Below are 14,746 nucleotides of genomic sequence, written 5' to 3'. Positions count from 1 at the left end.
TAAACAGTTAATCATTATCGATGAACAGCAGCCGTCACAATCAATACATAACAGATGTTAAAGGTCATCTATGCTGAACTAGATATGAACACAAAGGTCAAGTTTGACAGAGGTGAGATGGAAGAGAGGATTGTGGATATCTACATCAATGCAGACAACCTGAGAGACGGTGAGACCAGCACCAAGAGAGAAGAGACAGCAGACACTGCTCCTAATAATAGACCAGGAGACCAGCAATCAGGTAACACACACTCAACACTATTAGAGTAGAAGGTTCAAGGTCCCTCCCCTAGGATTGTATTCTCCAATGATTTTTGAGAAAGAGGGGAGGAGAGAGGATGTGAAGAGGAATTCCAGAGAAGAGTGGGTTAACTTCCTTATTCAGGGGCAGAACGACAGATCAGGGATTTGATCCAGCTACTTTTAAGGTTACTGGCCTAACGCTCTAACCACTAGGCTACCTGCCGTCCCATTTATATTTATCTTCCCTTTTGTACTTTAACTATTTGCACATCGGTATAACACTCTACATAGCCATAATATGACATTTGAAATGTCTATATTCCTCTGAAACTTTTGTTAGTATACTGTTTATTTTTTATTCATGATTTCACATTTGTTTGTTATCTATTTCACTTGCTTTGGCAATATGTTTCCCATGCCAATAAAGCCCTTTGAGAGAGAGTGAGAGAGGGAGAAAGGGAGAGAGGGGGCATTATCACAGTAGGTTATTGTTACACCCCTTTCTTACAGATCCAGAAATGTTATTTGTGACAATTGTCATCATTCCATGTCTGTAAGGGGTAATCTTGTCTATAGTATATCTCAACTACTCTACTCTTTTGGGTCTCTATCTCTTTATTTATTTTCTGTTGCTTCCACCAGCCAAACTATACACCATCTCTCTCTCATCTATTCCTCTCTGCTGTTTATGATCACCATGGAGCTGTTGCTTCAGGTAAGATTACACACACACACACACACACACACACACTTAACTAGACAAACACTAAAATCATATAATTGTGTGACCTGTAATTTGAAACACACAAAAAAGACCGTCGACCATGTCCATAGAGGTCTAGGATCAACTTCCCCTCCCCCAATCCTAACCTTAATCATTTAGTGGAGGAAAAACTGACCCAAGATCAGCGTTGAGGTCAAACATCACCCGACTCCATATTTTATTTTATCCTGTTACACCAAGGAGACAGACCAGTTAGAGGCCTGTTACAACACCCCTGCCTGACGCAAGACAGAGACCAGCCAGTTCAATTTGCACTAGTACTAGACAGCTGATTCTAATCATCAAAGCTTGATGATGAGTTGGTTATTTGAATCGGCTGTGTAGTGTAGGGTAAAACCCAAAAAGTTCACTAAGGGGGGCCCCAGGACCGAGTTTAGGAAACTCTGCTTTAAGGCAACATGTCTATAGTCAATAAACATTGTTGAAAATGTGTGAGTCCATCTATACCAAGCCGGATATGACCAATAAGGTTTGACAGAGGTGAGATGGAAGAGAGGATTGTGGATATCTACATCAGTGCAGAGACCCTGAGAGACGGTGAGACCAGCACCTCAACACATCTGCAGAATGGCCAGCTACATGACAGTTACAACACCCTTACTGAAGAGAGAGACCAGCTTCATGACAGTTACAACAGCCTTACTGAGGAACGAGACCAACTACAGACCAGTTACAACAACCTAACTGAAGAGAGAGACATGACAGTTACAACACACTTACTGAGGAACGAGACCAACTACAGACCAGTTACAACACCCTTACTGAAGAGAGAGACCAGCTACATGACAGTTACAACAACCTAACTGAAGAGAGAGACCAGCTACATGACAGTTACAACACACTTACTGAGGAACGAGACCAACTACAGACCAGTTACAACAACCTAATTGAAGAGAGAGACCAGCTACATGACAGTTACAACACCCTTACTGAGGAACGAGACCAACTACAGACCAGTTACAACAACCTAACTGAAGAGAGAGACCAGCTACATGACAGTTACAACACCCTTACTGAGGAACGAGACCAACTACAGACCAGTTACAACACCCTTACTGAAGAGAGAGACCAGCTACATGACAGTTACAACACCCTTACTGAGGAACGAGACCAACTACAGACCAGTTACAACACCCTTACTGAAGAGAGAGACCAGCTACATGACAGTTACAACACCCTTACTGAGGAACGAGACCAACTCGTTACAACAACCTAATTGAAGAGAGAGACCAGCTACATGACAGTTACAACACCCTTACTGAGGAACGAGACCAACTCGTTACAACAACCTAACTGAAGAGAGAGACCAGCTACATGACAGTTACAACACCCTTACTGAGGAATGAGACCAACTACAGACCAGTTACAACACCCTTACTGAAGAGAGAGACCAGCTACATGACAGTTACAACAATCTAACTGAAGAGAGAGACAAGATACAGACCAGTTACAACAACCTAACTGAAGAGAGAGACCAGCTACATGACAGTTACAACACCCTTACTGAGGAACGAGTCCAACTACAGACCAGTTACAACAACCTAACTGAGGAACGAGACCAACTACAGACCAGTTACAACAACCTTACTGAGGAACGCCCTGACTAAAGAGAGAGACCAGTTACAGAGAGAGAGAGAGAGATGATTTTGAAGGTTGGTACTACATCTTGACCAAGACTAAAAACTGGAGAGACAGCAGACAGGACTGTACCAACAGAGCCTTGAGGCCTCATGTATCAATACTACCTCTACTTAACCCATCAGAGTCTAAGCTCTGTTCGTCCATAGTTTCCACAATTTCAGTCCCCTTCACCGTAGAAACGGCCAACAGAACCGGAGGAACCTTTACCGTCCGAGCCACCAACGATCGCAGATTCAATTCTTCCTTCTCTGCCAACATCTCCATGGTGACTGGGGGCGGTGCAGTCAACGGTACGGTGAGCCTCATGGTGCCCGCTAGCACCCTGTCAGGAACGGATGTACTGTAACCCTGTCCGTTGTCAGCAAAGTAAGGGTCTTGTTTCAATCTTTAAAATGGCCTCCTTTTCTCATATCCTCTCTCCCTCACAGCCACTGATTGAAATATAATTGGTTGCTGTAAGCTACCAGTTGTTATCAGCTACGTCAGTTATCTGACTAAGCTCTCTTGCTCTCTCGCACTATCTATACCCTCTCCCTCTTCCTCCCCTTCTTAACTTCCTTCCTCCCTCCAGGTGACAGGTTTTACCACTCTCCAGTGAGGGCTACCAGGAGTCTCCTCCAAAGGGACAGGATTCTGGTCTAGAAGCACGGTTTTGAATGCTCCTACAGTTTTGTTTCGGTACTGCAGTATATCAGATACTCGACTCAGAAAAACATTTTCCGTACACGGACACATAGGAAAGTCAGAATAGAAAATTCCTAATAAGACATTTTATTCATCACCTTTGTGCACAAAACAATTCATTGAATTCTTCAAATAATTGTAGCTGAGGCTGATTTAAAAAAAACATTATATATTCATCCAATGCCATGTTTTTGGATGACGGAATGATCTCGTTGCTGCTCAAATCAAATCAAATTGCATTGGTCACATACACATATTTACCAGATGTCATTGTAGCGAAATGCTGTGCAGTGTGTCCCCGATAAATGCGTTGGGCAGACCGTACCACCCTCTGCAGAACCATTGGATCCTACTGTTCTCAGATGAATTTAGCCTTAAAATGCTATTGGGAAACCGGATCCAGGTCTCTATCACCAACACTACAGCTGTACCTGTAGTTAGTACTACATCCACCCAGGTCTCTGTCACCAACACTACAGTTTTATAATAGTTCATTACATTTACATTTACATTTAAGTCATTTAGCAGACGCTCTTATCCAGAGCGACTTAAAAATTGGTGCGTTCACCTTATGACATCCAGTGGAACAGCCACTTTACAATAGTGCATCTAAATCTTTTAAGGGGGGGTGAGAAGGATTACTTTATCCTATCCTAGGTATTCCTGAAAGAGGTGGGTAGGTATGTATGTTCATGTAGGTATGTATGTATGTAATATGATATAGAGTCATATAATGTAGTATTTTATCAAACTAAGACTGGTGGAGTCCTATCATGTAGTATATTATTAAACTAAGACTGGTGTGAGTCATATCATGTAGTATATATTCAAACTAAGACTGGTGTGAGTCATATCATGTCGTATATTATTAAACTAAGACTGGTGTGAGTCATATCATGTAGTATATTATTAAACTAAGACTGGTGGGAGTCATATCATGTATTATATTATCACACTAAGGCTGGTGGGAGTCATATCATGTATTATATTATCACACTAAGGCTGGTGGGAGTCATATCATGTATTATATTATCAAACTAAGGCTGGTAGGAGTCATATCATGTATTATATTATCACACTAAGGCTGGTGGGAGTCATATCATGTATTATATTATCACACTAAGGCTGGTGGGAGTCATATCATGTATTATATTATCACACTAAGGCTGGTGGGAGTCATATCATGTATTATATTATCACACTAAGGCTGGTGGGAGTCATATCATGTATTATATTATCACACTAAGACTGGAAGGAGTCATATCATGTATTATATTATCACACTAAGGCTGGTGGGAGTCATATCATGTATTATATTATCACACTAAGGCTGGTGGGAGTCATATCATGTATTATATTATCACACTAAGACTGGTGGGAGTCATATCATGTATTATATTATCATACTAAGACTGGTGGGAGTCATATCATGTATTATATTATCACACTAAGGCTGGTGGGAATCATATCATGTATTATATTATCACACTAAGACTGGAAGGAGTCATATCATGTATTATATTATCATACTAAGGCTGGTAGGAGTCATATCATGTATTATATTATCACACTAAGACTGGTGGGAGTCATATCATGTATTATATTATCACACTAAGGCTGGTAGGAGTCATATCATGTATTATATTATCAAACTAAGGCTGGTGGGAGGCATATCATGTATTATATTATCACACTAAGACTGGTGGGAGTCATATCATGTATTATATTATCACACTAAGACTGGTGGGAGTCATATCATGTATTATATTATCACACTAAGACTGGTAGGAGTCATATCATGTATTATATTATCACACTAAGACTGATGGGAGTCATATCATGTATTATATTATCACACTAAGGCTGGTGGGAGTCATATCATGTATTATATTATCACACTAAGACTGGTGGGAGTCATATCATGTATTATATTATCAAACTAAGGCTGGTGGGAGTCATATCATGTATTATATTATCACACTAAGGCTGGTAGGAGTCATATCATGTATTATATTATCAAACTAAGGCTGGTGGGAGTCATATCATGTATTCTATTATATTAGCATGTCTTGGGGGTATGATATAAAATGCTAACCTCCCCTATTATTGGTAATGGTGAGAGGTTAGCATGTCTTGGGGGTATGATATAAAATACTAATCTCCCTTATTATTGGTAATGGTGAGAGGTTAGCATGTCTTGGGGGTATGATATAAAATGCTAAACTCCACTATTATTGGTAATGGTGAGAGGTTAGCATGTCTTGGGGGTATGATATAAAATGCTAACCTCCACTATTATTGGTAATGGTGAGAGGTTAGCATGTCTTGGGGGTATGATATAAAATGCTAAACTCCACTATTATTGGTAATGGTGAGAGGTTAGCATGTCTTGGGGTATGATATAAAATGCTAACCTCCCTATTATTGGTAATGGTGAGAGGTTAGCATGTCTTGGAGGTATGATATAAAATGCTAACCTCCCCTATTATTGGTAATGGTGAGAGGTTAGCATGTCTTGGGGGTATGATATAAAATGCTAACCTCCCCTATTATTGGTAATGGTGAGAGGTTAGCATGTCTTGGGGGTATGATATAAAATGCTAACCTCCCCTATTATTGGTAATGGTGAGAGGTTAGCATGTCTTGGGGGTATGATATAAAATGCTAACCTCCCCTATTATTGGTAATGGTGAGAGGTTAGCATGTCTTGGGGGTATGATCCTCTGTAACTTTCTCACTCAACATTATTTACCATTCATTAAATGAAAGGTGACATTCTGTACAGTCACCCCATATGAAACATTTGATCTCCAATCCAAAACGCTGCTGTATAGAGCCAAATGAAAAGTTGTAGCTTCACTGTCCAAATAAATACGTAAGGGAGTGTACGTGAGATAAGAAAAGACAGTATGTCACGTCACACCGCCTTTAATAGTGACAGGTCACAATGGTACAGTAAGGGTGTGGCGTCATTGTAAACATCGTTGATATTAAGCATCTCAATCACATCACGATAAAGGGAAGGAGTTCCCATAGGTCGTTTGGTGACCCGTTACTCTACTCACAGACCCAAGGTCACATCCATAGCCCAGCATTTTCATGTCTGTATTTATTCAAATGGATACAACTGGAGAGTAACTTCAAAAGATACTCATAGCATCTCTGAATCTTTATGTGACATTCCTCCTCCAGACCTGATTGGGTGTTAGAAGGCTCCATTACAGCTGCTTCCCTTTGTCACGTTTCCTGTTAGGACCGGCCTGAATCCCAGACGATAAATCTTCCTGAGTTAAAGAGTTACAACGGTCAACAGAGTCATCTTAAATGGGATTTTCTTACATTTGCTTGTCTTTATTAATATTGCAGGTCTTCCGGTGTGAACATGCTGAATAAGAGGTTAGACACCACAGTGTATTTCACAACAGGAGGATTTCAAACCAAACCAAATAGAAGGGATGTTATATCCTCTAAATAATCACACTCTCTATCCACCACATCTACATGTGTACTACATTTAGTGTGTATACTTTATACGCTTTATACATTAGGTGAAGTAGTCAAATCAAGGGCAGATATTTATGACATAAGCTACTGAAAGAATGTTCATGCTCGTGTTGAAGAGCAGCATGATTGAAGTTGGGCTGAATGCTGTACCTGTTGAGGCAGGTCTGAGGGTGTTGGGGCTGGGCCTGGTACTACCCCTGTTGAGACAGGTCTGAGTGTTTGGAGGCTGGTCCAGGTGCTGCCCCTGTTTAGGCTGGGGCTGATGCTGGTGGCCCTGTTAGGCCCTGTGTGCTGGGGCCTCCCGCTCTATTGCCCTGTAGGGTGAAAGGAACCGTACACATAAATAGCAACACAAGAATGTAGATGGTGAGAGTAAGCAGTACCTGAACATATAGAAGAGCATGTAGGCACTCCGGGCTCTGGTCCTCAGCACAGTGGCTTCATTGGACATTGACACCTGGCTGTCGTTACAGCAGAACCAGTTTCCACTGGCATGCAATATGTCACTAATGTAGTGCCCTGTGGAACAAGGAAGACAGACTAGAGGTCAAGGGTCAGGCTATTGTGGGTAATAGAGTGTTTTGGCCCCCTATGTTTTCGGACCAAATAAAACGTAATTGTTAAAAGACTGTAAAAACACCAGCAAATCAGCTCATTTTGGAAATCTGTTTCAAAGTATTCCCACGCACAATAAAGAGATATATGTGGTTGTACACAAATGTAAGCAAGGTTTGAAATTAGTCAAATATTATATCTGTTTGGCCTTCCTACGGTATATTTACAGTCTACAAATTTTAGTAATTTTGTTCCACACCCCTTCCCATCTGGCTAAGAAAAAAAATGGACCCGAGGCTGAATCTAGTTGATGATCCCTGGCCTTCACCCTCGATAATTTTCACTCCCTCAGCTTTGGGATACTTGTGTATACGGCAGAGGCACACGTGAACATGCAAATTGAGATCCACGGAGAAGGGAGTGATTTGGAATTCAGCTGATGTCATATGTATTGTGCATCTGCATGTGTGTGTTTAATGGTATTTACTTACCGGAGTTTGCGGAGCCTCCCAAATGAGAGACTACGCCAGTCAGCTGGTAGTAACCATTCACTGACTGTACTGGCTTCTGCTTCTGTAAGAAAACACATGTGATCATAGGATTCTCATTTCCTCTACAGTCCACCACACTGTCTACAGTCTACTACAGTACTAGTCTACTACAGGTCTACTACATCATCTACTCCTCATAACTATCTCAGTGTTCTGTCATAACTTATTTTTCACTGGTTTCACTCTCTCTCTCTTCTCACCACTAAGGCTGTCAGCAGCACTTTCCCTAGTTCCTGCTCCTTTGAATCTGAGGGGTCAAATATACATATCAAGAGCTGTGAAAACGTGGTCACTTGTCTGAATTGCTCTGGACTAAAACAGCTCCCATACATCACTAAAGATGTCTGAGAAACATTTTAAATTGCAGCTTCCAGCTTCTCTGTCAGCAGGACCGTTTTGGGAGTGGGTGGTTTGTGTGGTGTTGGAGCAAGAATATTGTTATGGTGCCATGACCTACCTGAACAGCAGAGGGCGCTGTCTTTGGCCACTCCAGGTGGGCTGGAGACTTGGCTGGCGAGGGTCTGGGGGATGGACCCCTGGATGTTGGGGGCCTGGTTGGTGAGGGCCTGTGGGCTGGCACTGTGCAGGTGTGGCACCATGTCCCCACAGAGGGTGGAGAGCCTCAGCTCCGAAGGAAACAAAAGAGGAGCCCCCAGCTTCTCCAACCCCCCAGGTCCTCCAAACCTCTTCAGATGCAGAACCAGCACACTGCCCAGAAACAGAGAGGAAGAGAGATGAACAGACAGACAATGAAACCAGTCAACAAAAAAACAGATGAGTGAAATTTGTTTGGTGGTGCTCACCTCTTAAGTCCTACAACCTGCTCAGGAAGGTAACTACTCCTAAAGGCTCAGGACATTAAACACTGCTAGTACTATGAGAGGTTATAAAGGGACAACTCACAGAGGCAGTGTGTGGAACTGCTCCACCTTTGAGGCGTGGAGGCCTTTACAGCCCTCACATGTGAATTCAACCTGTTCACTCTGGTTAGAAACAAAAGCATTACATAATGAATGATACCACTACAATAATAAGATAGCGTATTCTGAGGTAGTGGGCAGCTTGCCCTGGGTGTTAGTCTCTACATGCAGGGCTGAGCCCTAAGTGCTGACTTTGAAAGTGAGTGCTAGGCTGTTCAGCAAGGTGCGCTCAGGGCTGAAGTCCAATGAGAGGTGGTTGTAGTCCTCTCTGGTAGACGACTCGCGCCCACAGCTTCAGAAGCAGGACAAAGAGAAGAAAAATGCATCAAGTCTGTTTCTGTTTCAGGTCTCTACAATGTTTCTGTTATGCCATGTGTTTTATAATATTAATATATACTGTATATATATATATATATATATAGAAAGATCATGTTCTCAGTAGATACATTACAACCAATGGGAGCTCTTACCTGGAACATGTGCGCACCGACACAAGCTGGAACTCCAGCTGGGAAACAGGGCAGGTATAGTTCATCCCGAGTGTCTTCAGAATCATGCCCTCCTCCTTCAGCTGGCACAGCATATTGACAAGTAACTCGTGTGCATCCTATGATGAGGAAGAGAAAGAAACACACCAAGATAAAAGCAAATGATGAAGAGAAAATGAACCCTTGCAAGAAGAGCACTCGTACACAAGAGAGTAGTGCCTCAATTACCTGTTGCGTGTCCCCCAGATACTTCAAATCGTATCCCGACAAGGAGTACTTGACCTTCCACATGAGGTCTGCTTTTGAGGCCTGGTTTGCCACATTGTCAGGTAAACCCGAACGGTGCACATCAGACAGACACCTGTAGGGGAGACAGAGAGTAATCTAGCAGCTGACTGGATGGTGTCAACCTCCTGGATAATGCCTGAAGAGGCAGATGAGTATATACAAATATGTTTTATCTAGTGGTACCCCATCATTAGAATTTTTTCATTCGATTCGATGCAATTTTACCTTTGAGGACGGACAATGAAGCCAAACAACAAAAATGTGTTGTTTATTCTCATAAGATATTTGGTTTGGATACTGCTCTCAATTCCAGAGTATTTTAAGGTAATGTGGAATGTTCAGTCATGGGTAATGGGTAATGTAGTCATTCTACACTTTCCAAATTGGCCTACAAAATGCCTACATGATAATCAGTGTGTCATTGTTGTTCCTCTTGGTTATGAAGATTCCGAAAACAAAAGAAACTGGAAAATAAACCAAAAATACAATACACAGCAAAATATGAAGTGGTTAAGGTTAGGAAAAGGGTTAGGATTAGTGAAAGTGCTATCTTAACCTGCTACGACAATCCCTTTCTGTAGAAGTGGCGTGAAAAGAGTGTCCCTTCTTTAATTTATGACCACAATTAATGGGTGTGTGGGGTGAGTGTCTGCTTTTGAGCCTTCCCTTACCTGAGCAGGTTGGAGAAGGGGGAGGAGCTCCAGAGTTGTTCCTGGTGCAGGATTTCCTTTGAGAAGGACGGCAGGACCAGGAGGCACTGCAGGGTGGCGTTAAGGAAGCAAGTGTTGCCAATGTTAGGCAACCTGTGAAGAAGAAGCAGTCATCAGTACACACATAGAGATTAATCATAACCTTCATATCTCTATAAAGTGATGATAATGGCAGGGGTTAAAGGATACATTATATTTAACACAAAGAAGTGGATGTCCTTTAGACCAAGATTGACATAATTCACGGGTTTATAAATATCTAATATAATGGACATGCTCGATAGTAAGCCTTATCCCCATAGTATATCAGACACTGATCTCTAAACAATAAAGAACTTATATTCAATGCATTTGCAGTGTGTTGTGGTTTACCCAAGAAGTTCCATGTTGACCAGTGCCACCTGTTCTCCTCTGGCCCTCTGGGTCTCTTCTGACCCTCTGGTGGCTGAGCTGGCCCTGGGAAGAGTCATGCTTCTGGTGGCTGAGCTGGTCCTGGGAAGAGTCATGCTTCTGGTGGCTGAGCTGGCCCTGGGAAGAGTCATGTTTCTGGTGGCTGAGCTGGCCCTGGGAAGAGTCATGTTTCTGGTGGCTGAGCTGGCCCTGGGAAGAGTCATGTTTCTGGTGGCTGAGCTGGCCCTGGGAAGAGTCATGCTTCTGGTGGCTGAGACTGGTCTCTGGGGCCTTGGACTAGAGTGGTCCTGAAGAGACAGAGGTCTGGAAGGAGAGAAACAGGTCTTACGCCTCCAACACAGAGATATTATCACTCTACACAGTCTCTCTATTAAATAGTGTGCTGTACTATAAACACAGTCTGAGTAGTTATGCATGTACTGCTGGCCATATAAATGCAGTGTACCAAGTAGACCAGGCCAATAGGTTAGTACTCTCTTTATCCACTAGATGTAGACAGAAGAGGCTAAAACTACAGTTTGAGGAAAATAACTTTCTGGGACTGTGTTTATCAAGTGTCTCAGAGTAGGAGTCTGATCTAGGACCAGTTTTGCATTTTAGATCATAGATCAATGAATCAGATTATTATGGACAGAGAGGACCTGATCCTAGATCAGCACTCATACTGTTGATTAACACTGGCCCTGGTCTGGTAGCACTAAACCCAACTCTCCAAAGAGTCTCTAGGATGGCACTGTACTTTATGTTTGGATTACCTGACTGTTGTGCCCTCCTGACTGGTGTCTCCATGACGGTCCAGAGGGTTGGTAGGAGAGGGAGAACTAGGGTGGGACACCACTGGAGAGGATTTCACTGGGGAAGGGTTTTTGGCAGGTGACCGGGGTACAGAGGGTTGTTCAGCAGGAGAGCAAGGCTGAGAGGAACATTTAACAGGAGAGGGAGGTGGATGGAGGGAGGAGAGTAGGTCAGAGGGTGAGGGGTCAGAGGTAGCGGAGCCATTCCGTTCAGAAGGAATTGGAGAGGGGGATGAAGTGCCCCTCTCCTTCTTCTTTCTTGTCTTCTGCTCCACATCAACTGAATTTGCTTTCTGACGTTTTTTCTGTTGACAAGAAAATGTGATAGTGCTAAATACTTTCCCCCCTGATCCCCAGCCAATGGAAGAGGGGGGTCATAAAAGTAGGAAGAGGTTGGCCTAAATGGAGAAACATAGGTATCTATCCTAAACCTCAAATAACACAGTATAGACAGGTTACATTGAGTGACATTTGCAATAGCCGAACTTCATGTACATTTCATGTACACTTTTTCCGTATTCGTCAATCAGATTGTAATTTTACTTTTATTCTTCCCACTAGGTTTAAGAGAAAAATACTACTCCAGAATTATAGTAGTTGTTAATTCATTAAATGACCTGATTTCATACCTTTTTGCACCAGCAGAAACAAGCCATGTCGATAACCAATGAAGACTGATACAGTTCCACATTAACCCATTGTTCAAATTGGCTTTAAGACCATTGTGATGTCATCGGTCATGTATGACACCACCATCTGGCAACCCAATCTATAACATTTTAAAATATATTGTTCAATGACCAAATATGTTTTATTGAAGAGCAAAGTAATGCAGTATACATACAATATTGTAGATAATATGCTCCATTGTAATTCTTGTTTCTTTTTACATTCATTTTTTGTATGTTGTTTCATTAAACGTACGACTATAATAAAGGCATTTTAAGTGCCTTCATCTTCATAGTTTTTTGATAGCTTCCATGTTGTTTTTGGTTTGGTTAACGGTTTATTTAAATGCTAAATGCTTTTTCTCTTATTCAGCAGCAGATGGACAAAGTGTTGGTTTAAAAGAATGTGAACAGGTGATAAAGATTTAGCCTAAACCTCAAACAACAATCCAGATTGGTTAAGGATAGTTTTCCGTATTCAATCTTGCCCTGAGGGCAGCTCTGTCTCAAGGACATAATGAATGTGATTGGTTCAATTAAAGCTCAATGGTCAGTGGGCAGAGCTTACAGTGCCCAGTGCGTGTTAAATACACTTGCTAGGTGATAAATTGGTGTTGAATGGAAGGCATAACACAAGGTTGCTGGAATGAATTTTGTTTTCTAATCTCACTCCAACCCCTAAACAATTATTCTTACCTAAACTTAACCCAACCCTAGCTAGAGTCCCATGTCTGTTTAGTGCTGTCTTGCCAACTCCTACTAGCTAGAATCCCAGGTCTGTTTAGTGCTGTCTTGCCAACTCCTACTAGCTAGAGTCCCAGGTCTGTTTAGTGCTGTCTTGCCAACTCCTACTAGCTAGAGTCCCATGTCTGTTTAGTGCTGTCTTGCCAACTCCTACCAGCTAGAGTCCCAGGTCTGTTTAGTGCTGTCTTGTCAACTCCTACTAGCTAGAGTCCCAGGTCTGTTTAGTGCTGTCTTGCCAACTCCTACTAGCTAGAGTCCCAGGTCTGTTTAGTGCTGTCTTGCCAACTCCTACTAGCTAGAGTCCCAGGTCTGTTTAGTGCTGTCTTGCCAACTCCTCCAGTGGTTCTTCGTTAAAAAGTTGCATCATATTGCAGCACAACTTGCGGGCTGCCGCAGAATTCTATGGCACATTATTTATTATTTAAGTGTCAGATATTGTTGCCTTTAACGCTCGTTGGAGCTAGTTTGACCACCAGAGAGCATCTTTGAGAAACATTTGACCGTTTTTAATATGAAACTAATCGTTGGATCACAGATCTGCTCTCGGAACTCATCTACACACGTTACTGTGTGTGTTTCGATTCTCTCTCGCACACACATACACGCTCACCCTCTATAACCACTCTTTATAAAGTGGTGATGGACAGCTGAAGGCATTTCGTTGTGAATTCTGAAAACAAGCCAACCTAACTCAGAAATACATTTCACTGGTTGCCATGGTGAATAATCCAATAATAATTGGTTGGACACATGAAAGGAAACAAAGAGTTTACCGGAATCTCAAAATGAATGTACTTGCAGATCAATTCAGATCAACAAATTACAATAGTAGATCTAATTACATTTAGAGGATTCTAAATTAACATCTAATGGGCTTTTATACAATGATAATGCAGGGATAATAATAAATTCATATATTTGTAGGGGTTGGGCAAATCTGGTTTTAGAGTACTTAAGCATTGAATACATTGAAGTTTTCCCATTTTGGCCTTTAGGCTACACTTTACAATAGGACTCATCTCTGACTGCCTGCAACATCTACAGTGGTACAATATAAATATATTTTTGAATTACTTAAAAAAAATGTATATGTTTATTAAGTTGTCTTGCTTTTCTCAGAGCAGCACAAAACGGTGCTGAAATAGTTGACCATACGCAGGTAGGCTTTTTGCTTCAAATCCTATTGTAACAATTGGATGACATTGGGAGTTCCAGTAGCAGCAATTTGTTGCCTTTATTAGCCTACTTTATTCTTAAAATAACTCCAGCACATAAAAGAGAAAGGAGCCTTAATTAATTAAACAATAAAGTGATTTAATTCACAAATGCATTTGACTGTACTTAATATTGGCCATCAACCAGAAACATACCGTGGTAGAAACATGTTATTGATTATTATTTTATTTTTACTATTTCAAAATGCACACGTTTAATAAGCTACTGTGCAGTCTGACAAGTAAACATAGCCCACAGTACATAGTAAACATAGCCCCAGTACATAGTAAACAGTACATAGTAAACATAGCCCACAGTACATAGTAAACATAGCCCACAGTACATAGTAAACATAGCCCACAGTACATAGTAAACATAGCCCACAGTACATAGTAAACATAGCCCACAGTACATAGTAAACATAGCCCACAGTACATAGTAAACATGGCCCACAGTACATAGTAAACAAATTCCACAGTACATAGTAAACATAGCCCACAGTACATAGTAAACATAGCCCACGGTACATAGTAAACATAGCCCACA

Source organism: Oncorhynchus nerka, linkage group LG18 (genome assembly GCF_034236695.1).
Source record: "Oncorhynchus nerka isolate Pitt River linkage group LG18, Oner_Uvic_2.0, whole genome shotgun sequence".
Lineage (NCBI taxonomy): Eukaryota > Metazoa > Chordata > Actinopteri > Salmoniformes > Salmonidae > Oncorhynchus > Oncorhynchus nerka.
Note: the sequence above shows the minus strand (reverse complement) of the source record.